The 25,096-nt window shown below is 48.4% G+C and overlaps 2 long non-coding RNA genes and 2 other non-coding genes across 4 annotated transcripts; 3 read left to right on the top strand and 1 right to left on the bottom strand.

Moving 5' to 3' along the window:
- Positions 1 to 14,644: 14,644 nt before the first annotated feature.
- LOC142930535 (uncharacterized) lies at positions 14,645 to 23,476 on the top strand. The gene is made up of 3 exons (XR_012946490.1): positions 14,645 to 15,669; positions 21,140 to 21,226; positions 22,628 to 23,476. It is a non-coding gene; the product is annotated as an uncharacterized LOC142930535 (long non-coding RNA).
- On the top strand, positions 15,879 to 16,024 carry LOC116951094 (U4 spliceosomal RNA). The gene has a single exon (XR_004404115.2). It is a non-coding gene; the product is annotated as a U4 spliceosomal RNA (small nuclear RNA).
- Positions 21,309 to 21,450, top strand: LOC116951093 (U4 spliceosomal RNA). Its single transcript, XR_004404114.1, has one exon. It is a non-coding gene; the product is annotated as a U4 spliceosomal RNA (small nuclear RNA).
- Positions 21,553 to 23,599, bottom strand: LOC142930536 (uncharacterized). Its single transcript, XR_012946491.1, has 2 exons — positions 23,467 to 23,599; positions 21,553 to 22,333 (listed from the first exon to the last, which is right to left on the bottom strand). It is a non-coding gene; the product is annotated as an uncharacterized LOC142930536 (long non-coding RNA).
- Positions 23,600 to 25,096: the final 1,497 nt, after the last annotated feature.

The raw sequence follows: 25,096 nt of genomic DNA, 5'->3' as shown, positions 1-25,096 counted from the left end.
TGCGAGGCATGTAGCATATGTTATAAAGGGGCCCTAAATATATAAAAAAACACACACATACGTATTAAAACATATTTTTTTACTTGCAGAGTACAATAAATTTGTTTTCATTTGCTATACAGCCAGATGATACGACAAATCGCTAACCTTAAACACCCAGCCTTCATAAAAGTTGAAGGCAGTATAGTACTATAGTCATAGAGCAAGTGCAGAATCACTGAACCGGAATTGATAGCTTGAAAGCGTTTAACGCGTGGGTTTTTGAAAACGCGGGGCCCATAGCATATGTAGCTACTTTTGCTACGATGATAATCCCGTACTGCTTCCTGTATACCAAGCGAGGCAGTTAACATCTCACAGCCACCGTGTCGCCTGCCTCCAACTGCCCAAGAGGTGAAACACCCAAACACCCCCCCCACCCACTCCCCCTTCTCTCTATATCCATGGCGCGGCACTCCATCACCACACTACACACAAAAGACAAAGATCCCCCGTATAACCTTCACAGACTATGGGGGCAAGTGCTGTTAGCGTTGACTATGAAGGCCGGCACGGCACACGAGGAGTGTGGGTGGCCCAGCACCACGCCCGGCCGCCTTTGTCTCCCCATTAGTGGCGATGTTTACTAAACACCGCTCCAGGTTACTCAATTGAGATTGAGTCGATCGAGGGGAGGCCCAAGACCGGTTCAGATAATTCGTCACCGGTGTTGGTGGCCTTGAGCGAGAGAATCGAATTCAACCACGCGAAACAAAGACAAAGATCCCCCGTATAGCCTTAATAGACTGTTGAGGGCAAATGGTGTTGGCCACCCACCTCCGTCCCCCCCTCCGCCCGTCCTCGTGCCGTGTTGGCGTTCAGCGGTGTTACTCGCTAACAGCACTTGTCCCAACAGTCTGTTAAGGCTACACGGGGGATCTTTGTCTTTGTCTCCCACTCTCCCTCCCTCTCCACCCTCGCCCCGCTGGGCCAGGCTCGCCCCCCCCCCTCCTCCCGGGTTCTTCGTCGCCAAATTGAGAAAAATCTGCATGGCTCCTGTGTCTGATGGCCGGCGATGAAAATGTGGTTCTCGTATGATTCGTTCCAATTTCTGCTCATAAATTTGAACAAAGCAACTTCGCGCATCGAGACTCAGGCGTGCCTTTGCCGCCAATACAGAGGCGAGGGGGGGGGGGGGAGACGAGGAGGAGGGGGAGGGGGAGTTTGTTATTTTATTTATGAAAATTAGATATTTCATCTCTTTTTCTCGTTTGCCTTGTGTTTTCATTTTTACTAATTTATAGGATTCTGTTAAGGCCAGCTTCTTTGGCCAGCTCCTTTGGCGGCGCGATGATGAATATCGTGCGTGAGCGTGGTCTCCTCCCTACACAGATAGATGGCACGTGGCACCATGAATACGAAACAACGCGCAGCGATACGCGGAGGGGTATAGAAGCCGCGTTCTTCACGAATTTTCAGAGGAGAGCCGTCACAACATTTGAAACCATTGTTGGGTTTGACAGCAGCAAGATGATGATGATGATGATTGGGGGGTGAATTGTCGGGGTCCGCAAGTCAGGGGCCGTCAGTGGCCCGCGTGCCTTGCAAAGAAGAACACCGATATCGAGGAAGAGCAAATATGATGATGGGGGTAGGGGGGAGGTCGCCCATTCTCTTATGTTGCCTCTCACGTCTAAAACTGTCCCTTGCACCCCAGCCACCCATGCTGCCCCACAGCCCATGCCCTGTCCATCAAGATGAGCAACTTTCTCGTTCCCGCTGCCCTCGGCCGGATTCGTCTCTCGCTCCGGCTCACGGCTCCCGAGCCTCGTGCGGCTTCTTTGAGGACTGCTTCGTGACGTCAACAACAATAGCAATGATGATCATCGTTATAATAATGATGATCATCGTTATAATAATGATGATTGTCGCTATGATAATGATGTATTAAGGACAACCACCGTCCTCGTCCTCACCACGGCGCACTGTGGCTCTTGACATATTTTGTCTTGCCGAATTCAAACAAAAAAAAAGATTGTCTCTCCTTTTTGCTTCGCTTGCCGACCCCGCGGTCGAACAGAGGAGCGACGCTCACAACAATGAGCACAGGCGCCGGGCGGATAAAACGCAACAAGATGGGCAAAGTGTGGGTAGGGCATCTGCCAGTTAGCTCGGTCAGTCAACTCACGGCCCCCGGGTCTGTCCCGTGGCCTCATGACAGCAACGAGCCTGCGACGCTGAGCCTCAAAGTGTACCTAGCCTGGCACAATCACTAGGGTGACGACACCGTCACGTTCTGACGAATGGCAGATGTTGTTGATGATTTACACGCTTGCGTGTGCACGTGAGGGATGCACGTGCCTGAGTGTGTACGTGCGTGTGCACGTGAGTGTGCACGTGAGTGTGCACGTGCGTTTGTAGGTGCTTGAGTGTGTACGTGAGTGTGTAGGTGAGTGTGCACGTGCCTGAGTGTGTACGTGCGTTTGTAGGTGCTTGAGTGTGTAGGTGAGTGTGTAGGTGAGTGTGCACGTGCCTGAGTGTGTACGAGCGTGTGTAGGTGAGTGTGTACGTGAGTGTGTAGGTGAGTGTGTACATGCTTGAGTGTGTACGTGAGTGTGTACGTGCTTGAGTGTGTAGGTGTGTACGTGAGTGTGTACGTCCTTGAGTGTGTACGTGAGTGTGTAGGTGAGTGTGTACATGCTTGAGTGTGTACGTGCTTGAGTGTGTACGTGCTTGAGTGTGTAGGTGAGTGTGTACGTGAGTGTGTTGGTGAGTGTGTACGTGAGTGTGTAGGTGCTTGAGTGTGTACGTGCTTGAGTGTGTAGGTGAGTGTGTAGGTGAGTGAGTAGGTGAGTGTGTAGGTGAGTGTGTACGTGAGTGTCTAGGTGAGTGTGTAGGTGAGTGTGTACGTGAGTGTGTACGTGCTTGAGTGTGTAGGTGAGTGTGTAGGTGAGTGAGTAGGTAAGTGTGTACGTGCTTGAGTGTGTAGGTGAGTCTGTAGGTGAGTGTGCACGTGCCTGAGTGTGTACGAGCGTGTATAGGTGAGTGTGTACGTGAGTGTGTACGTCCTTGAGTGTGTACGTGAGTGTGTAGGTGAGTGTGTACATGCTTGAGTGTTTACGCGAGTGTGTACGTGCTTGAGTGTGTACGTGAGTGTGTAGGTGAGTGTGTACATGCTTGAGTGTGTACGTGCTTGAGTGTGTACGTGCTTGAGTGTGTAGGTGAGTGTGTACGTGAGTGTGTAGGTGAGTGTGTACGTGAGTGTGTACGTGAGTGTGTAGGTGAGTGTACGTGTGTAGGTGAGTGTGTACGTGAGTGTCCAGGTGAGTGTGTAGGTGAGTGTGTAAGTGAGTGTGTACGTGCGTGAGTGTGTAGGTGAGTGTCTAGGTGAGTGTGTACGTGCTTGAGTGTGTACGTGAGTGTGTATGTACCTGAGTGTGTACATGCTTGAGTGTGTAGGTGAGTGTGTAGGCGAGTGTGTAGGTGCGTGTGTAGGTGAGTGTGTACGTGCTTGAGTGTGTAGGTGAGTGTGTAGGTGAGTGTGTACGTGCTTGAGTGTGTAGGTGAGTGTCTAGGTGAGTGTGTACGTGAGTAAGTGAGTGTGTAGGTGCTTGAGGCATGGGTGCGTGCAAGGGATGAAGCCTGGTCTGGGGGAGTGGTTGTGGTGGTTGATGGTGGTTAGGCATAGAGTGGTTGTGGTGGTTGTTGGTGGTGTTGGTTGGGCATGGGGTGGTTGTGGGGGTTGTGGTGGTGGTTGGACATGGGGTAGTTGTGGCTGGTGGTGGATTAGGCGGTGATGGGGGGGGGGCGAGGTGGGGGGGCGAGGTGGGGGGGGGGGTAGAACACAACTGGGCCGTACCCAGAACCCCTCGCGCGGCGTGTCAATGCAATTGTTGGGCGCAAAATCGCCATTAGCATCGGGTCAAGACCCCCGTGTCCGACTCTTCATCTCTGCTCCCCCCCACCCCTGCGCCCCCCCCCCTCCACCCCGACCCCGCCCCCTTGCTGTTTGGCGAAGGGGGGGGGGGCAGCATCCCAATGAATGGCAGCAAGAGGCGAGTCACAAAGCAGCCTCGAGACTCAATGAGCCTGGCCCCCGGTTTGAATGGAAGGCCATCTTCAGATCGGCTATTGCAGCATAATCTCGAGGTATCTTCCATAGTCACCACCATCAGGTGTGTGTGTTCTAACGATCACGGCTGCTGAGCAACAGTGCCCCATAACGCCAAGCGACCAGCGACAAACAGCACTGTCGCAAGTGTAACTGATATACAAGTCTTGATTTAAAGCTTTCGTGACTGCAGTAATTCATATTCTTAGCTCTTTCGGTAAAGTCACGTTGAAGGGAAACAATAAAATAATAAAATATATATAAAACAATAAAAAATCTCACGACGTTTCGACCATAACACAGCCGGTCGTCACACCTGATTATTGTTTTATATATATTTTTTTATTTTAATGTTTCCCTTCAACGTGACTTTACGGAAAGAGCTAAGAATATGATATACAAGTCAGTGCGCATTTTTTTAGCAGAGTCATAAGAACTTTGGGACGAGGGATGATGTATGTGCTGTATGTAGAACTTCTTTCGCATCGTACGGAGCCAACCGTGCTCATCGGAGGTGCGGGAGAAGGACAACGAGTTGTGACTTGCAGTGTGGTGAGTGGGTGAGTGAGTTGTTGTGACTTGCAGTGTGGTGAGTGGGTGGGTGAGTTGTTGTGACTTGCAGTGTGGTGAGTGAGTGGGTGGGTGGGTTGGTGTGACTTGCAGTGTGGTGAGTGGGTGAGTGAGTTGTTGTGACTTGCAGTGTGGTGAGTGAGTGGGTGAGTTGTTGTGACTTGCAGTGTGGTGAGTGAGTGGGTGAGTGAGTTGTTGTGACTTGCAGTGTGGTGAGTGGGTGGGTGAGTTGTTGTGACTTGCAGTGTGGTGAGTGGGTGGGTGTGTTGTTGTGACTTGCAGTGTGGTGAGTGGGTGGGTGAGTTGTTGTGACTTGCAGTGTGGTGAGTGGGTGAGTGAGTTGTTATGACTTGCAGTGTGGTGAGTGGGTGAGTGAGTTGTTGTGACTTGCAGTGTGGTGAGTGTGGGTGAGTTGTTGTGATTTGCAGTGTGGTGAGTGGGTGAGTGAGTTGTTGTGACTTGCAGTGTGGTGAGTGGGTGAGTGAGTTGTTGTGATTTGCAGTGTGGTGAGTGGGTGAGTGAGTTGTTGTGACTTGCAGTGTGGTGAGTGGGTGGGTGAGTTGTTGTGACTTGCAGTGTGGTGAGTGAATGGGTGAGTGAGTTGTGACTTGCAGTGTGGTGAGTGAGTGGGTGAGTGAGTTGTTGTGATTTGCAGTGTGGTGAGTGGGTGAGTGAGTTGTTGTGACTTGCAGTGTGGTGAGTGGGTGGGTGAGTTGTTGTGACTTGCAGTGTGGTGAGTGAATGGGTGAGTGAGTTGTGACTTGCAGTGTGGTGAGTGAGTGGGTGAGTTGTTGTGACTTGCAGTGTGGTGAGTGAGTGGGTGAGTTGGTGTGACTTGCAGTGTGGTGAGTGGGTGAGTGAGTTGTTGTGACTTGCAGTGTGGTGAGTGGATGAGTGTGTTGTTGTGACTTGCAGTGTGGTGAGTGGGTGAGTTGTTGTGATTTGCATTGTGGTGAGTGGGTGAGTGAGTTGTTGTGACTTGCAGTGTGGTGAGTGGGTGAGTGAGTTTGTGTGACTTGCAGTGTGGTGAGTAGGTGGGTGAGTTGTTGTGACTTGCAGTGTGGTGAGTGATTGGGTGAGTTGTTGTGACTTGCAGTGTGGTGAGTGGGTGAGTGAGTTGTTGTGACTTGCAGTGTGGTGAGTGGGTGGGTGAGTTGTTGTGACTTGCAGTGTGGTGAGTGGGTGAGTGAGTTGTTGTGACTTGCAGTGTGGTGAGTGAGTTGGTGAGTTGTTGTAACTTGCAGTGTGGCGAGTGAGTGGGTGAGTGAGTTGTTGTGACTTGCAGTGTAGTGAGTGGGTGAGTGAGTTGTTGTGACTTGCAGTGTGGTGAGTGGGTGAGTGAGTTGTTGTGACTTGCAGTGCGGTGAGTGAGTGGGTGAGTTGTTGTGACTTGCAGTGTGGTGAGTGAGTGGGTGAGTTGTTGTGACTTGCAGTGTGGTGAGTGAGTGGGTGAGTTGTGATTTGCAGTGTGGTGAGTGAGTGAGTTGTTGTGACTTGCAGTGTGGTGAGTGGGTGAGTGAGTTGTTGTGACTTGCAGTGTGGTGAGTGGGTGAGTGAGTTGTTGTGACTTGCAGTGTGGTGAGTGGGTTAGTGAGTTGTTATGACTTGCAGTGTGGTGAGTGGGTGAGTGAGTTGTTGTGACTTGCAGTGTGGTGAGTGAGTGGGTGAGTTGTTGTGATTTGCAGTGTGGTGAGTGGGTGAATGAGTTGTTGTGATTTGCAGTGTGGTGAGTGGGTGAATGAGTTGTTGTGACTTGCAGTGTGGTGAGTGAGTGGGTGAGTTGTTGTGACTTGCAGTGTGGTGAGTGGGTGAGTGAGTTGTTGTGACTTGCAGTGTGGTGAGTGAGTGGGTGAGTGAGTTGTTGTGACTTGCAGTGTGGTGAGTGGGTGAGTGAGTTGTTGTGACTTGCAGTGTGGTGAGTGAGTGGGTGAGTTGTGATTTGCAGTGTGGTGAGTGAATGGGTGAGTGAGGCGTGTCTTGCAGTGTGGTGATTGGGTGGGTGAGTGTGTTGTTGTGACCTGCAGTGTGGTGAGTGAATGGGTGAGTGAGTTGTGACTTACAGTGTGGTGAGTGGGTGAGTGAGTTTTTGTGACCTGCAGTGTGTTGAGTTAGTTGTTGTGACCTGTAATTTGGTGAGTGAGTGGGTGAGTGATGTATTGTGATCTGCAGTGTGGTGAGTGAATTGGTGAGTGAGGTGTGACTTGCAGTGTGGTGAATGGGTGGGTGAGTGTGTTGTTGTGACCTGCAGTGTGGTGAGTGAGTGGGTGAGTCAGTTGTTGTGACTTGCAGTGTGGTGAGTGAGTGGGTGAGTTGTTGTGACTTGCAGTGTGGTGAGTGAATGGGTGAGTGAGGTGTGACTTGCATGTGGTGAATGAGTGGGTGAGTGTGTTGTTGTGACCTGCAGTGTGGTGAGTAAGTGGGTGAGTGAGTTGTTGTGACCTGCAGTGTGGTGAGTGAGTTGTTGTGACCTGTAATTTGGTGAGTGAGTGAGTGATTTATTGTGATCTGCAGTGTGGTGAATGGGTGTGTGAGGTGTGACTTGCAGTGTGGTGAGTGAGTGGGTGAGTCAGTTGTTGTGACTTGCAGTGTGGTGGTGGTTGAACACATTGTGGATGAGATGCCAGAGTCTGGTAGATCGAGTCCCCCAACATGGGTGGATGAATCAATGAGTGAAGTTCACGTGAAGGGTGGTGTATTTGAGCGTGTATGTACGGCATGTGCGGCGTGTATGTATGTATAGGGAGCAGTGGCGCAACGGTTAGCACGCTGCGCTATGGAGTTCGATTCCCACTCACGGTCAACACGAGTGACGATTATTTAAACCGATTCTGGGCCTCCTCTCGGTCGACTCAGCCTCAAATGAGCACCTGGTGCGGTGTGTAAACATCGCCATTGGGAAGACAAAGGCGGCCGGGCGTGGTGCTTGCCACCCACCCCCTCGTGCGCTGCGCCGGCCGTCATACGCGCTTGCTAACAGCACTTGCCCCAACATTGTGTTAAGGCTATACGGAGGGTCTTTGTCTTTGCATGTATGCGTCTGTGTTGCATGAAGTGTAAGTACATTATGTGTGTATCCCGTAACCCGAGTTCGATTCCCGCTCATGGCCAACATCGGTGACGAATATCTGAAGCGGTGTTGGGCATCCACCAGGTTGAATCAGCCTTAAATGAGTACCTAACATGATGTGAAATGCAGATCTGTCTGAATAATGATGATACTATATAAATAATGGCGATCTGTTTGAATTATGATGATAATATTTAGCTCATGATAATCTGATGATGATGATGATAATATACATTGTATGATGATCCGTATGCTGATAATGACTATATATAATGATAATGATGTTATGATATATACGTAAAAATGATGATGGTGGCTATACAATTACCCTCGAAGATATTTTTCGTTTCTCTGCGTCTGCAATGAAATTGCACTCTCGGATGAATCACCGTCTCGACGTGGCACCATAAACTAGTTTTATATATTCGCCTGTATCTAGCGATATGTACGTGCATATATATATAAACCACAAGAAGGATGTTTAATTAATGCGCGTAGACTTCGGCTGGAAACTGCATCGCATTTGATGTTGCGGAACCAAGTGTGATGATGATGATGGGAGGGCGTGCATTGAGAGTCGGGGGTCTGGGAGTGAAACTGGGAGGTGGAGGATGGGGAGGATGGGGGGGAGGGAGGAGGAGGTGGAGTAAAGATAGATGGTGGTGGTGGGGCAGACGAGGAAGAAGATTAAAGGAGGCGATATCAGAATCAGAATATTTAGACTGGGAGGAATCCGATGAGTTAAATTTCGATTTGAAGCTTTCGTGACTGCAAGGATTCATCTTCTTTGGTTCTTTCGGTAAAGTCACGTAGAATGAGAATAAAATAATAAATTGATAAAATAAAATAACGCAATAATATTCTCCAGCGCTGTCCTCCAGACAGTCTCGTCCCTTCACCTGATGAAGGCCGCTTGTGTTGTGGCCGAAACGTCGTGAGAATATTATTGCGTTATTTTATTTTATCAATGTATTATTTTATTCTCATTCTACGTGACTTTACCGAAAGAACCAAAGAAGATCCGATGAGTTATGAAGCTCTTCGTCCAGTCGGGACGAGTCGGCGAGTTACACCAACAAACACGAGTAGAGGGTTGAAGGAGATGCTGCCACATTCCGCTGGCAATGCAGAGAGGTCGTCGGTTAGATTCGATTCCCAGGCGCGGTAGTTTGTTCACCCTGGGATATACTTGGACACGGGTGTGGCACAGTTAAGTCATCCGGGCAGGTTGCATGTGGTGGGGTGAAGTGTGGGTATTTACACCACATCATTACGGCCGCGTGGAAGAGTAGACCAAATACGCTCTAGGCCAGGGCTCTTGAAATGGTGAGGTATTTTATTTTACCATATTCGCAAAAAAAATCACCCTCGTTATTTTGGTTCATGTTATACTACCGCTGCCCAATAAGTTCCCATTTATATTACAGTATGTATTATACAATAACATATCTACGTTAAGTTTGCCTTTAAATATATGTACTGTATATGTAATTAATTCTACAATTGAATAAGGAAATTGTGGTCTGGTCTAATTAATATCTTGTCAATCTTAAAGCATCACAGAGTTGTATTTATGGATGTAGTCATACCGTGATAGGCGAAATTAAATTCGTTCTTGGAGCTTCGTGTCTTGAAACGTCGTATCTTGAATAACTGATAACATTAGAATGATTTAACGATGCGTTGTCAGCCTTCATAACTCACCATTCATATTGTAAACAAAGACTATTTATATTTAAAATAATATTACATGTAATACTGTACAGCATTAACATTAAAATCGACGTCAATAATATAAATAGTGTATAGCATGTCCATCGATACATTTATTCTTTTACTTAATTTTTTCGTTTTCTGTGTCAAATGATGATTACATTTTTTTTAAATCCAAAGTTGGTTGGAGCGAAACTTTGTTAATCGAATATTTGCATATCGAGGTACAGGAACACCCCCGGTTTACGTCGGATATTTGCATATCAAGGTACAGGAACACCCCGGTTTACGTCGGATATTTACATATCGAGGTACAGGAACACCCCCGGTTTACGTCGGATATTTGCATATCGAGGTACAGGAACACCCCCGGTTTACGTCGGATAAGCGACGACGTAAACCGAACAGACATGAATCAATGAAGCGACTTACAGGGTAGTAGCAGTGGGTGGTGGGAGGCGAAGGCTGAGAGACGACGGATAACGAGGCGGGGCTTACGATGCCGTCAGCGACGCGAGGTCGAGGCGACTTCAATCAGCTGCTGCCGCACGGGGCCGAGTGCTGGGGCACTCGTAAGAGGGCAGTCACAGAGATGAGGATGTTGCGGTGGATGCTGAGTTTAACAAGGAAGGACAGGGTGATGAAGAAATGAAGAAGTCAGAGCGACGAAGACTCAAGGTGGTAGAACCGCAGAGAAGATGCGAGAGAGAAAAGGGCTCTGGGTGTGGTTCGGTCACGTGGGGAGACGACAGGAAAATTACGTGAGTCAGAAGGTGGCAAGTGATACAAGCGGTAAGGAAACAGATCACGAGGAGGAAGGCATAAGAAGCGGTGGGGGGAGCGATCGGACCGTGGTGGTCCAGAGGAGCGGAAAGGGAGGTGGTGCAGGACAGGGTCGGGTCAAGGCGTGGGGGCCTTTAGGGGCTGCAGCCTAAGGGCCTCCGTCAGCTGGAGGGCCTCCAGAGATTAGAGTGAAAAGTTATTTCATTTGTGAATGCTGAATTTTAATTCTGGTTAGCATTGTAAAAATATACATTTGATTTTTCTTTAACTTTATTTTCCCTTTGAAAATATTACTGGGGGGGGGGGGGGTGGGGGGTGGTGGTGGGGCTCACAGTACCTGTAGCCCAAGGGGGGTCTACAAAATGTTAATCCGGCTCTGGGCGCAGGACAGGGCAGCGTGGAGAAGGTTGGCAAGGGCAGCTGAAAACACCTCCACAGGAGTGGCACAAACGCGTGGAAGGAGGAGAATGGGAAAAAGTGCATTAATAATTATGTAAATGCAATATTTGCGATACAACGTTAGAGCGTGAGTCGTAACTGTGCATATCGCTGTAATGCACTCGAGAACTGAATGAGGAAATTGTGGTATGGCCTAATTATTATTCTCGTCGGTCTTTAAAGCGCAACAGAGTTCTATTTAAATCTATTTCTATCTCCCCGAGTGTAAACTCTTATACTGAACTCGTTTTGTTATTTCACCAGGTAAGGCCCACTGAGCTATAACGGCTCTTTTTTTCAGAAGCGACCTGGCCACAAATGATAACTAAGCGAAGTGGCTTACCACGTGGAAATGCACAGCAGCCAAATTCTCTAAAACGCTGTGATTTTAATTCTAAACGCGGAGGGAAAACCGGGAGGGCCTCGAGAAAAATCCACGCAGCCACGGAGAGAGACTTTTGGACTTTTTAAACAACTTTTATTGTCGCCAGCAGCAACAGCACTGGGGGCGATTCCGATATGAAACACACAAAGTCACCAGCAACACAAATAAAACAAACGCTGTAAATCCACGCGCCGTGGCGCTAAATGCACCGCGCACAACACGAAAGAAAAGTCACGTGGTGGTGGTGGTGGTGTTCGTCGCGCACGCCACGGTGACGAGCGAGCGTTCGAGGAAGACGCGCTGCACATCACCGACACGTGTGTGTGGTACGTGGCGTGCTCCAGCCGGAGCCGCGCCTTAAGCAGGCCCCTGAACACTGAAAGCAGCACAGAGCAGCCACGGAGAGAGAAACACGCAAACTCCAAATATACAGCAGCAGGCGTCAGGATCAGGATCGAACCCACGACATCCTGCATACCAGGCGTGGTGGCAGTTAACATCTCCTAGCCACCGTGGCGCTCAAGTCTGTACATTTAAACATCGTGAGCAGATCTTCAGCAAAGGGCGACGAAGGAGACTTGACGAGGTTCCACTCCACTTCGGTCAACGTCTACGCTCAAGCGTCGATCTCTCCTCGTCCACTTCGTTCACGACTGGCCAATCCGTGGACTCACCATTGGGGTGAAGTATGAGTATGCGAAAGTAACCCCCCCGCCCCCCGACAGCGTGCTGGGGGTGGGGGGGGGGGCAAGCCTTCATCCAGCAGTGTATCGATAAAAGGGCCGATCAGTGATCCACCGAGAGTCACCTCTGGAACGGTGATGTTCGATGTGGTGATGGTGGTAGGTGATTAGTGATGGTGGGAGGGGGGTGATTGGATGGGTTATTGGTGATGGGGACGGAATGGAGGGAGGTGGGGGTGATGGTGGCAGGTGATGGGTGATGGTGGGAGGTGGGATGGGGGGTGATGGTGCACGGATGGGTGATTACTGATGGTAGAAAAGTGATGGGGATGGCTGGAGGGGGTAGGGGGTGCTGATTGGAGGCGATGGGTGATGGTGATAAATAATGATTGGAGTTGATGGTGATGGACTGAGACCATGGGTGATGGTGGGAAGTGATGGTGGTGGTGGGGGGGTGGAAGGTGATGGGGGTGGATAGAAACGATGGGTGATGGTGGGAGGGCGGATTGTGGAGAGAGTGGAAGAGGGGAGACAGCTTCGACTGTGGGGGGGGGGGGGGGTGTAGGGGCTGTGTGTGGGGGGTAGGGGCTGTGTGTGGGGGGGAGGGGCCATGTGCTCTGTCTTCTCTTCAGTCGACGTTGCGCGCCTTTGAGAAGGGGCCGCCTTTGTGCGCTTTGTGGTCGAGTGGACAGTTCAGGAAGCGGCGAGTGACTCCGAGAACAGCAACTTACACCCCCCACCAGACACACGCACAACACAGACAAAGATCCCCCGTGTAGTCTTAACAGACTGTTGGGGCAAGTGCTGTTAGCGAGCACCCTTGAAGGCCGGAACGGTACACGAGGTTGGTGAGTGTCCAGCACCCCGGCTGACCGCCTTTGTCTCTCGTGATCGGTGAATCTCTGCTCTGGTTGGCCCTCTACACAAACTGGTTCTACCGACAGATTTTTTCCATTCGGTTACCGGTTATGACAAAAAACCCCTTCTAATTTTAACAACCGTAATACGTACATACACACACACACCTATTACATGCATGCGCATGTACCTATACACATTCACAATGCGTTCACGCGTGCGTAAATGTACAACACTGGCGATTACTATAACCGGTCCTGGGAATCTCCTAGGTCGACTCAGCCTTAAATGAGTACGCGGTAGTAGGTGAAAAGATTGCCCGTGGGGAGACAAAGGCGATCGGGCGGGATGCTGGCCACCCACTCCCTCATGTGCCATGCCGGCCTTCATAGGTGCTCGCTAACAGCACTTCTATTTAGGCTAAATGGGGATCTTTGTCTTTGTAAACTTACATATATACGCACACACATACATGCAAAAGACAAACACACATACATACACGCACACATCTACACAACACACACGTACTGGCGAAGAAATGAACATATGACGACAAAGATGCCCCGTATAGCGTTAACAGACTGTTGGGGCAAGTGCTGTGAGCGAGCACCTATGAAGGCCGAGGCGGTGGGTGGGTCAGCACCCCGTCCGACCGGCTTGTCTCCCCAGTTTGCACCTCGTACCGGGTACTCATTTGAGGCTGAGTCGACCTAGGGGAGGCCCAGGACCGATTCAGATATTCGGGGGAATCGAACTTCGGTAGCCGTGTTCGTAGCGCAGCGTCGCGCTAACCGCTACACCACCGCTCCCCACGACACACACACAGCAACACGCGCGCACACACACACACCGTGCCTGCACTCCTACCCAGGGCCTTCACACTTGGCCAGGCCGCCGGTTTGTGAGCACCCAACCGGGTACCGGTTTTTTTTTCTGCGTGTGAGCGACAAAATGAAAGGATGTGCAGTTTCCGAATCTAATCAATGCGTCTCGCTGGAGTGTTTTGCTTTTAATTAGCAGTTTAATCCGCCTGCAGCGGGCATGCCCTCATACCCACTGCACCCCATCACCACACCCTGCTGCCTGCCACGAGGCTCAGCCACTGCTGTGGGTGTCCGGACTCAGAGACACACTCACAGCATGTTGAGATTTAGCTAAAGAGAGACCCACACATTTTTGATTGAGCTAACAGAGACTCGCAACTTTGTTAGATTTAGTTCAGAGAGGTCCAAAACATGTTTAGATGCAGTTCAGAGAGACAGACTCACAGCATTGTTAGATTTGGCTCAGAGAAACCCACAACATTTTGGGATTTAGTTAAGAGAAACCCATAACATTTTTAGATTTCGCTGAATAGAGACTCACAACATTGTTTTTGATTTAGCTAAGAGCCACCCACATCATTTTTAGATGTAGCCAAGGGAGACCCACGGCACGTTTAGATGTGGCTTAGAGACGACCCACACATTTGCGGACAAAAGCCTCGTATTTTTTTAGTGCGCTTCGTTCGCCCCTCGTCAACGAGACGACTTAAATGCTGATGACGCTGATGACGCTGATGATGACGGAATTTGCAAACCCACCGCTGCGCTCACAGCAACAGCAGCAGTGGGAATGTCGCTCTGGGCACTGTGTCACAGTAGCAGTGGGAATGTTGCTGTGGGCACTGTCACAGCAGCAGCAGCAGTGGGAATGTTGCTCTGGGCACTGTGTCACAGCAGCAGCAGCAGTGGGAATGTCGCTCTGGGCACTGTGTCACAGCAGCAGCAGTGGGAATGTTGCTCTGGGCACTGTGTCACAGCAACAACAGCAGTGGGAATGTTGCTCTAGGCACTGTGTCACAGCAACAGCAGCAACAGTGGGAATGTTGCTCTGGGCACTGTGTCACAGCAACAACAGCAGTGGGAATGTTGCTCTAGGCACTGTGTCACAGCAGCAGCAGTGGGAATGTTGCTCTGGGCACATGTCACAGCAGCAGTAGCAGTGGGAATGTTGCTCTGGGCAATGTGTCACAGCAGCAGTAGCAGTGGGAGTGTTGCTCTGGGCACTGTGTCACAGCAACAGCAGCAGCAGTGGGAATGTTGCTCTGGGCACTGTGTCACAGCAGCAGCAGTGGGAATGTCGCTCTGGGCACTGTGTCACAGCAGCAGCAGCAGCAGTGGGAATGTCGCTCTGGGCACTGTGTCACAGCAGCAGTGGGAATGTTGCTGTGGGCACTGTGTCACAGCAGCAGCAGCAGTGGGAATGTTGCTCTGGGCACTGTGTCACAGCAGCAGTAGCAGTGGGAATGTTGCTGTGGGCACTGTGTCACAGCAGCAGCAGCAGTAGGAATGTTGCTGTGGGCACTGTGTCACAGCAACAGCAGCAGTAGCAGTGGGAATGTTGCTCTGGGCACTGTGTCACAGCAGCAGTAGCAGTGTGAATGTTGCTGTGGGCACTGTGTCACAGCAACAGCAGCAGTGGAAATGTTGCTCTGGGCACTGTGTCACAGCAACAGCAGCAGTAGCAGTGGGAATGTTGCTCTGGGCACTGTGTCACAGCAGCAGCAGCAGTGGGAATGTTGCTGTGGTCGAGCACCAATTGGTTCGAGGCTTAAAAGAAAGCCGTCCCTTGGTGTGGACCAATAAGTTTCAAGGACAATGCATATATTATCATAGTATGTTTTTCTTTTGCATTTTGACTGCAGGTATTGTGGTTAATGCAGACATGAATCCTTGTAAAAAGGTTTCAGTTTTGTTGCCAGAAAAAAGGGGAAAACCCCTATTATTAAACAACGATATTCACGATATTTAGTCAGACGGACGATACGTGTATAGTCGAATTTATTTCTACATCGTACGATAATATATCACTGTTTTTTTACATTTCGTGACAAACATTTTACGTACATAAATGCATACATGCTGTGCACACATTGTATGCACCCAACGCATATGTACCTTTGATTAAACACAATATTGTACACATGTAATATTCCCATCCAGCGATGGTCTGAGCTCGGACGATAAATCGACGAGAATAAACTCGACCCTCTTGTGAAAATAAATGACGTCACCAAACCTCCCGTCCAGCGGCACACGCGGTAAGAAGCATGCACATCGTATTTCCTCAGCCAATTAGTCCAGAGATTGACTATGGCCTTAAAAAAAACACGAAGTATATATAAACTGAAATCGTGTATTATTTAAGCAAATAAAATGAGTTATTTCGATTGGCGCATATCTGTTCGGCATTCGACTGGCACCCATGGCGTTGAGGTAGGGCCGCGTCGCATAAGAGGGAGCGGTCGGTGTCTGTGCAAAGCAGCGGCAGTATCGTAGCCAATGAGGTTTATCCGAGGCGCGATTATTGCCATTTGAAAACTTTTCCACAATACCTCGCCAAGCCGGCTTGCAACACAGTCGGCGTCGGCAATTTTTGCGAGCTCCTTTAGGGAGTTTATTTTGAGCGAGTTTGACTTGAAACTTCCGCGACTGCAGAAATTCATATGCTCGGTTCTTTCGGTAAAGTCACGTAGATAGAAAATAAAAATAATAAAACAAACACGTGGGTTTTAATCCTTAGTTCTTTCGGTAAAGTCACGTTGAAGGGAAACAATAAAAGAATAAAATATATATAAAACAATAAAAATTCTCACGACGTTTCGACCGTTTGTGTTATGGTCGAAACGTCGTGAGAATTTTTATTGTTTTTTATATATTTTATTATTTTATTGTTTCCCTTCAACGTGACTTCACCGAAAGAACTAAAAATATGAATTACTGCAGTCACGAAAGCTTTAAATCAAAATTTAAACACGTGGGTTTTTTGCCTTTATTATTTTCAATTTATTTGAATTTTATTTCATTACTTTTTGGTTCTTTCGGTAAAGTCACGGAGGTATAAAATAAATAAAATCACGACGTTTCGGACGCAACACAAGCGTCCGTCATCAGGTGGGACAACCACGGCAAGAAACAATTGCTGAAGTGGGCAAAAGGGCTGCTGCAACAAGAGGCTATATAGGTAAGAGAGGGGGGAGGAGCCAGGGAAGAGAGACAGAGGGGGGGGGGGAGTGGGGTAGGGGGTAGGGGAGTGGAGCGCTGCCGAGTGAAGAGCAGCTAGAAGGGATTAAAGAGCGAGCAGAGAACAGAATGTCGGGGGGTGGGGAGGGGAAGAGAGCGGGGCTGGGAGTGGGGAGCTGCATTTAAGGTTTTACCTGGTTAATAACATCCTTCCAATGATTGCTCAATTTGTATCCATCTTCTCGGTTGAAGTTACGTCTATGTTTATATATCTGGATAGCTTCATGAACAAACCTTTGATAGCAGCCCGAAGGTTTGCAGAGCACCTTGGTCTCGGGAAATAAACAATATCATGGGAGCCCCCAGCGTTATAGCAATGGTCAGCCACGGCGGAGGTATTAGTCCTGCCGTGTTTCAGATCTGCCTTGTGCTCGCGAGCACGGTCCGAGACATGTCGTTTCGTTTCCCCAATGTAACAGGCACCACAGGAGCAACTTAGTTTGTAGACTGCAGGATATTGCATGTCAGGAATGACATCCTTCACAGATGGGATTAGATCACGGATTTTGTGTACTGTACTGAATCGGACCTGGATCATGTGTTTGTTTAAGATTTTGGAAATCTTTTTGGTAATGCCTGCTATGTATGGTGACGTGGTGGTTTTGTTCGACGTCTCAGGGGGTTGTTTCTCCATGGTTGTAGAAACAGCTTTGCGGATAATGCGGTCCGAATATCCATTGATCTTAAGGGCCTGGTGTACGTGTTCCAGTTCACTGGCTAGGTGCTGTTGGTCAGAAATGCAGTGGCCCTATGGTGTAGTGTTTTGATGAGGGAATTATTCTGTGCCGGATGGCAATGCTACTGTCATCATCGATAAAACCACATACAACGACGATATCCAGGACCTTTGATTTAAAGCGTTCGTGACTGCAAGGATTAATATTCTTGGTTCTTTCGGTAAAGTCACGTAGAAGGGAAACAATAAAATAATAAAAATATAAAATAATAAAATTCTCACGACGTTTCGACTGCAACACAATCAATCATTATCAGGTGTGAAAATCCCAACAAGAAAATTTGAAAAAAGTGGTGTTTTTTTTAAACGTTAGCACCACGGAGAGTGATTTGGCAGTTATTCAGATGGACGAGTCCATCTATGTTCGGAAAAGAGGAGGGGGGAGACGAAAATAATGGATGTGGTCTGAAAGCCACCGTAAGCGTGAACAATCAATTAAGACCCGAAATGGTTTATCAAATCCTTCCAATGATTGCTAAGCCAGAATCCATCTTCTCGGTTGAAAATGTCTCTGTGTTTGTATATGTGGATAGCCTCATGAACGAATCTTTCATGGTAGCCAGATGGCTTGCAAAGAACCAACGTTCCTGTACCTGACACAATCGCAATCATTGAAGACTTGGTTCATCAAGGACTAAACACTGAGGTACCCCCCTGGTGAAACACTGCTTAACCAATACATATTTCACTTGGAATGGAACTTTCTACAAACAAACTGAGGGCACCCCAATGGGCTCCCCCCTATCTCTGGTTGTAGCCAACATTTTCATGGAGAAATTTGAGACTGACGACATCTAGACTGCCACTCTGCACCCAACCTTATGGAAGAGGTACGTGGATGACACTTTTGTCATCTGGCCACATGGCCGGCCTGCTCTAGACCAATTCCTCAACCACATCAATTCCATACACCCAGCCATCAGATTTACCATGGAAGTTGAAAAAGATGGCAAGCTACCTTTTTTGGATGTCCTAACAAAAAAGAGACCTGATGGTTCAATGAGCCACTCTGTCTACAGAAAAGCTACCCATACGGATGCTTACCTGAAACCGGATTCCCACCACCATCCATCCTAGAAGAATTCCCTCATCAAGACTCTGCACCATAGAGCCCAATGCACATCTGACAAGGAACACATAGCCAGTGAACTCAAGCACGTACACCAAGCTCTTGGTTACTCCGACTACACAATCCGCAAAGCTATCACTCCAACCATGAAGAAGGACCCTCTTGAGGAGCCTTTCAAAACTATCACTTACCCTACATTGCGGGGATCACAAAAAAGATCACCAAAATCTTGAATAAATACAAGATCCAGGTCCGTTTCAACACATTACATAAAATCCGTGATCTGGTTCCGTCTGTAAAATATGTGATTCCGGACATACAGTACCCTGGCGTCTACAAACTAAGTTGCCTCTGTGGTAGTAGTTACATTCGAGAAATCAAACGACATGTCTCGGACCGCATTCGTGAACACAAAGCAGACTTAAAACACGGTAGGACCAACACTTCGGCCGTGGCAGATCACTGTTATAATTCAGTAGGCTCACATGACATTGACTTATCCAAGACAGAGGTTCTTTGCAAGCCATCTGGCTACCATGAAAGATTTGTTCATGAGGCTATCCACATATACAAACACAGAGACAATTTCAACCGAGAAGATGGATTCTGGCTTAGCAATCATTGGAAGGATTTGATAAACCATTTTGGGTCTTAATTGATTGTTCACGCTTACGGTGGCTTTCAGACCGCATCCATTATTTTTGTCTCCCCCCTCCTCTTTTCCGAACATAGATGGACTCGTCCATCTGAATAACTGCCAAATCGCTCTCCGTGGTGCTAACGTTTAAAAAAAACCGCCACTTTTTTCAAATTTTCTTGTTGTGGTTTTCACACCTGATGATGATTGCTTGTGTTGCAGTCGAAACGTCGTGAGAATTTTATTATTTTATATTTTTATTATTTTATTGTTTCCTTCTACGTGACTTTACCGAAAGAACCAAGAATATGAATCCAGGACCTTCTTAATGATGGCAGCTACACGAAAATCAACAAAGATTCTACTAACAGCCTAACTACAAAAAACAACAATATCATTACCAGTTCGACTTCTCTAATCAAACCAGTCAAACGGTTCTCCCTAAAACCTTCTGCTGCTAGACCACCCAGATTATATGGTCTTCCTAAGATCCATTCCTGACATGCAATATCCGGGAGTCTACAAACTAAGTTGCTCCTGTGGTGATTGTTACATTGGGGAAACGAAACGACATGTCTCGGACCGTGTTCGCGAGCACAAGGCAGATCTGAAACACGGCAGGACTAATACTTCCGCTGTGGCTGACCATTGCTACAACGCTGGGGGCTCCCATGATATTGTTTTTTCCGAGACCAAGGTGCTCTGCAAACCTTCGGGCTGCTATCAAAGGTTTGTTCATGAAGCCACCTAGATATATCAACATAGACGTAACTTCAACCGAGAAGATGGATACAAATTGAGCAATCATTGGAAGGATGTTATTAACCAGATTAAAAACTTAAGTGCTTTATGGTGTTGATTTCATATCCGCATCTCCAGTTGCTTCAGCTCCCAACTCCCAGCCCCGCTCTCTTCCCCTCCCCACCCCCCGACATTCTGTTCTCTGCTCGCTCTTTAATCCTTTCTAGCTGATCTTCACTCGGCAGCGCTCCACTCCCCCCCCCCCCCCTCTGTCTCTCCTCCCTGGCTCCTCCCCCCCTCTCTTGCCTATATAGCCTCTTGTTGCAGCAGCCCTTTTGCCCACTTCAGCAATTGTTTCTTGCTGTGGTTGTCCCACCTGATGACGGACGCTTGTGTTGCGCCCGAAACGTCGTGATTTAATTTATTTTATTTTATACCTACTACGTGACTTTACCGAAAGAAACAAAGAGTATGGATCCCTGCAGTCACGAAAACTTCAAATCTAGATTAATTTCATTACTTTTATTTTCTATCTACGTGCCTTAACCGAGAGAACCAAGAATATTTTGAACGAATTAAAGAATTGTCGTTGAGGATTTTTTTTGTTCAGTTGGCACTACCGTGGCAGTGAAATGGCGTTCGTCCTGGACTCGCGTTTCAGTTCCGAGGTCCCCTGCCTCAATCTCCTGGCGCGGTAGTGGAAACAACCACAGCCGGCGGTGGGGTAGGGGTAACGAGTGGGCTTATTCCCACGTCTTCCAAGACAATCTTTCTTGGCCATTGTCATAGCGGGTAAGGCCACGAAAAATATACGAGCTTTCATATAGTAAGCAGATGCCCTTCCCGGCAGCAGTGGCGAGAGCAAGGATGTACGATGCTGTTGTATCTTTACACGTAGACCACGTCCGAAATGCTAATTCGGAATATCAGTAGGAAGCAAACTCGTCAACTACATAATACAGGTTTTTTTTGGGATATATCGCTTAAATATGGATGATATTAGTCGCGAAAGCCTACTACGTGTTCAACTCCACGGGGAGGATACTTTTCTTCAAACCAGAAAATTGGAGAAACTCCGAATTAAGCGGATGAAGCTGTTGTCTTAACTGGCGTTCCTCAAATACGGATGATATTGGTTCGCGAAATCCTACTACGTGGTAAATCGTCAACTACATGCTGCATTGCTTTGAGGTACAACTGGGACTAAAAATCGACTGCTTTTTTGTGTTTAACAAACAAAAAAACAACTCGACACGTTCGGCAAGAACCATTTTTTTTTCCTCTCGCGTGGTTGGTTACCTGGAGGCTTCCCACGAATTGAGGAGCACCGTGCCGATGACGTCGGCAAGCGACAACCATCGCCTCCCGTCCAGCGGCACAAGCGGAACTCAGGTACGCGAATTGTAAGTGCAATTTACTCATCATGGCTCTGAATTGAAAAATATTTAAAAATATTGAAAAATACACGAACGTCGTTTGCGCGCAGTGGCAGTATTGCAACCGATGAGGTTTATTCGAGGCGCGATTATTACCAATTGAAAACTTTATCCCAATACCCCGCCACGCCGGCTTGCAACACAGTCGGCATCGGCAATTTTTGCGAGCTCCTTCGGGAGTTCTGCTTTGTAACAAATTTAAGATTTTAAAACGCATCCCTTGAGCTTTTTTACGATGATGGGGAGCCGGTGTTTGTGTGGTGTAATCGTTTTACATTGCACTTGTAATTGTCCGTAGTTTATTTCGGGCTCGATCTCGCAGTACGCGGACACGTTTACTAAATCACTGTCCGACTTGCCCAGGTGTATGATTCTATTTACGTGAAATCAACAAGGAAGCTTCGCTACTGCAGACTCCGCCCATTCATCTTTCGGTTCTGCACCTTTCCTTTTAGGCCACGCCCCCTTCCTCTTTAGGCCACGCCTCCCGTCTGTGTAGGCCCCGCCCCTTCCCCCAGACACGGAGGTTTGGCTGTTTTTGGGAAGTGAATCCATCAGCAATATAATAATAGATGTTTGTATGTATGTACCAGAAACGTGTATATATATTTTTGTATCTATGCATATCTATATATATAAAAGGGAAATTTGTGAATGTGTCTATTCTAAATGTTTAGCATACTTCCCGACATGCAACAGACTAGAAATTTGGCATGTGGGTAGCTTCCAGACTGTACACAATGCAAAAAGTATAACAATAGACTTTTATATTTGGGGGGGGGGGGCGCAATAGTGGATATATTTTGCACGGCAAGTGAGTGGTGACGTCACATCTGTGATGTCACCTGCATGACGTCACGCATCCCTCCCCCAACCCTCAGCGTAGGCCGTGTATTGATCCAAGACAAAAATCCAAGTCTCGGGCGAAGCCAGGCTAGTAAAGCTAGTATATACATAAACGGTGTGTATACACGTGTGTACTGCCTTATTGCGTGTGCATATAAACAGCCTAATTGATCTCGTTCGTGTTCAGTAACATTTTCTTTCCATCTTCGAATGTCATCTGAAAAAGAAAGAAAGAAAGAAAAAGACGTAGACATTAATAATTATTCAATATTCACTTCAGGAATAAACAATTAAAATGTTTTAATGCCAGTGTGAAAATAAATCAAAGAACCCTATGCGCCCAGACTTTTTTGGGCCATCCTATACATGGAGAGAGAAAGCAGCAAGACCAAGCCATCCCGTCGTAGGTCCGATAACCTTCAAAATTGGTTCAGCACAAACACGATCGTCCTATATTATATGGACCTGTACAGCGAGATGTTGTTTTTTTGTCTTGCCATTAATTCCACAGACTCGGACGCGATGAACGGGATTGCTGTGGGAATGCCTGGCGATTAAAAGAAACCATAAGTGAAGCCAAGTCTGAGTTCATCTGTCACGACTTTTGAGTCGATGCTCTGATATACCGCCAGCAGAAATTAGTACCCTGAATTGAAACGGCGTGATTATGTAACGCGTTTAGGGTAGAGAAATAGGCTTAGCCGCATATACAACGCGAAATCGAGCGAACCGAACCCGCATAAAGCGAGGGCAATCTGTATTTTATATAGAACCGCACAGACTTGCACAGAGACCAGCGATTAGCAATGTCCCGCACCTCCGATTAGCACCGGTGGCTACGTACGGTGCGAAAGAAGTTCAACGTACATACTACATACGACCCCCGACTTAGACTTAGCAAGAGCACAGCGCTCCCCCCAACGATTTTTACTACAAGCCACGTCTAACATCAGTGGTGATGATTACGTATTTGAATCGCTCCTGGGCCTCCCCTAGGTCGACTCAGCCTAAAACGATTACCTTGTGCCGAGTGTAAACATCAGCACTGGGGAGATTGAAGGCGGCTGGGTGTGGTGCTCGTCATATTACCTCCGGTCTTTAGATGTGCTACTAACAGCACTTGCCCCCAACAGCCTCTGTAAGGCTATACGGGTGGTCTTTGTCATTGTCTTTGCAAGTGTGTAAACTTGTGTGTGTGTATGAGTGGGGAGCGGTAGTGTAGCGGTTAGCACGCTATGCTACGAACCCAGCGACCCGAGTTCGATTCCCACTTACGGACACTGAGACCCGTAACTAATATGTGAACCAGTCCTGGGCCTCCCCTAGGTCGACTCAGACTCAAATGAGTACCTGGTGCGGTGTGTAAGCATCGCCACTGGGGAGACAAAGACGACCGGGCGTGGTTCTGGCCATCTCACCCCCTCGTGTGCCGTTCCGGCCTTCATAGTTGCTCGCGAACAGCACTTGCCCCAACAGTCTGCCGAGGTTATACGGGGGATCTTTGTCCTTGTCTTTTGTGCGTGTGAGTATAAGTGTGCATGTGTGTGAGTCTGTGAGTCTCAAGGTTCACTGGGAGGTCTCGGAAGCACCTGGCCACTCGAAAGATCTTCAATCAAAACAAAAGTTTCACACTCGCTTCTCGCTCTCTCTTAGTGACGTCAATCTGCCGATGACAAAGACAAAGATGCCCCGTGTGGCCTTCACAGACTTTTGGGGCACTTTGCCGCAAACGTCTGTACCGAGGACAAGCACTCACTCACTCACCCACTCACTCCCTCACTGGGTCGTCCACTCACTCACCCACCCACTCAGTCATTCACTCGCTCACTCACTCACTCACCCACTCACTCCCTCACTGGGTCGTTCAGTCATCCACTCACTCGCTCGCTCGCTCACACACTCACTCCCTCACTGGGTCGTCCACTCACCCACTCAGTCACTCGCTCACTTGCTCACTCACTCACTCAATCACTCCCTGGGTCGTTCACTCACCCACTCAGTCACTCACTCGCTCACACACTCACACACTCAGTCACTCACTCGCTCACACACTCATACACTCAGTCACTCACTCGCTCACACACTCAGTCACTCACTCGCTCCAACACTCATACACTCAGTCACTCGCTCACACACTCAGTCACTCACTCGCTCACACACTCATACACTCAGTCACTCGCTCACACACTCAGTCACTCACTCGCTCACACACTCACTCCCTCCTTCACTGTGTTGTCCACTCACTCGTTCACTCACCCGCTCACTCACTCGCTCACTCACTCCCCTCGCTCCCCTCGCTCGCTTACCCATTCATTCACGCGCTCGCTCACCTTGCACGCGAGTTTACAAACGCTTTTTTGCAGTGACAACTACCTGCCGGCTTCCGTAGGCCTACGGCCAATTAAATACTTCCGAAGATCAAAGGCACGTGGGAAATGATTACTTAACCCATCCGAATGAGACATTTCTCCCAATGTCGTTGGTGTTTTCGGCGGACCACTCACGACGTTTGACGGCTCGGTAATTATTTGGATGGGTTAGGTCACAACTCAAGTACCAAAGCGGCCTCCTCCCTGGGTCCCTGTTATCAAGAGGGTTGAGTATTGATCCATTTGCCTTGTGTTAAAAATAAATATAGTGGGTGAGTTGTTTGAGCGAGAGGGTGAGTGAGCAAGTGGGAGAATGGGCGGTCGAGTGGGGTGACTGAGCGGGTGGGTGAGTGAGTGACTAGTTAATCGAGTGAGTGGGTGAATGAGTGAGCAAGTGAGAGAGTGAGTGGGTGAGTGAGCGAGTGGGTGAGTGAGCAAGTGAGAGAGTGGGATGAGTAAGCTGGTGGGTGAGTGAGTGAGCGAGTGGGTGAGTGATGGGTGAGTGAGTCAATAAGTGAGTGGGTGAGTGAGTAAGCGAGTGGGTGAGCGAGTGAGCGAGTGGGTGAGTGGGCGGGTGTGTGAATGATTGAGTGAGAGAGTGGGATGAGTGC

Source organism: Petromyzon marinus, chromosome 41, assembly GCF_048934315.1.
Source record: "Petromyzon marinus isolate PM22_M1 ecotype Great Lakes invasive population chromosome 41, UKy_Petmar_22M1.pri1.0, whole genome shotgun sequence".
Taxonomy (NCBI): domain Eukaryota; kingdom Metazoa; phylum Chordata; class Hyperoartia; order Petromyzontiformes; family Petromyzontidae; genus Petromyzon; species Petromyzon marinus.
This window is presented reverse-complemented; position numbering and strand designations above follow the sequence as displayed.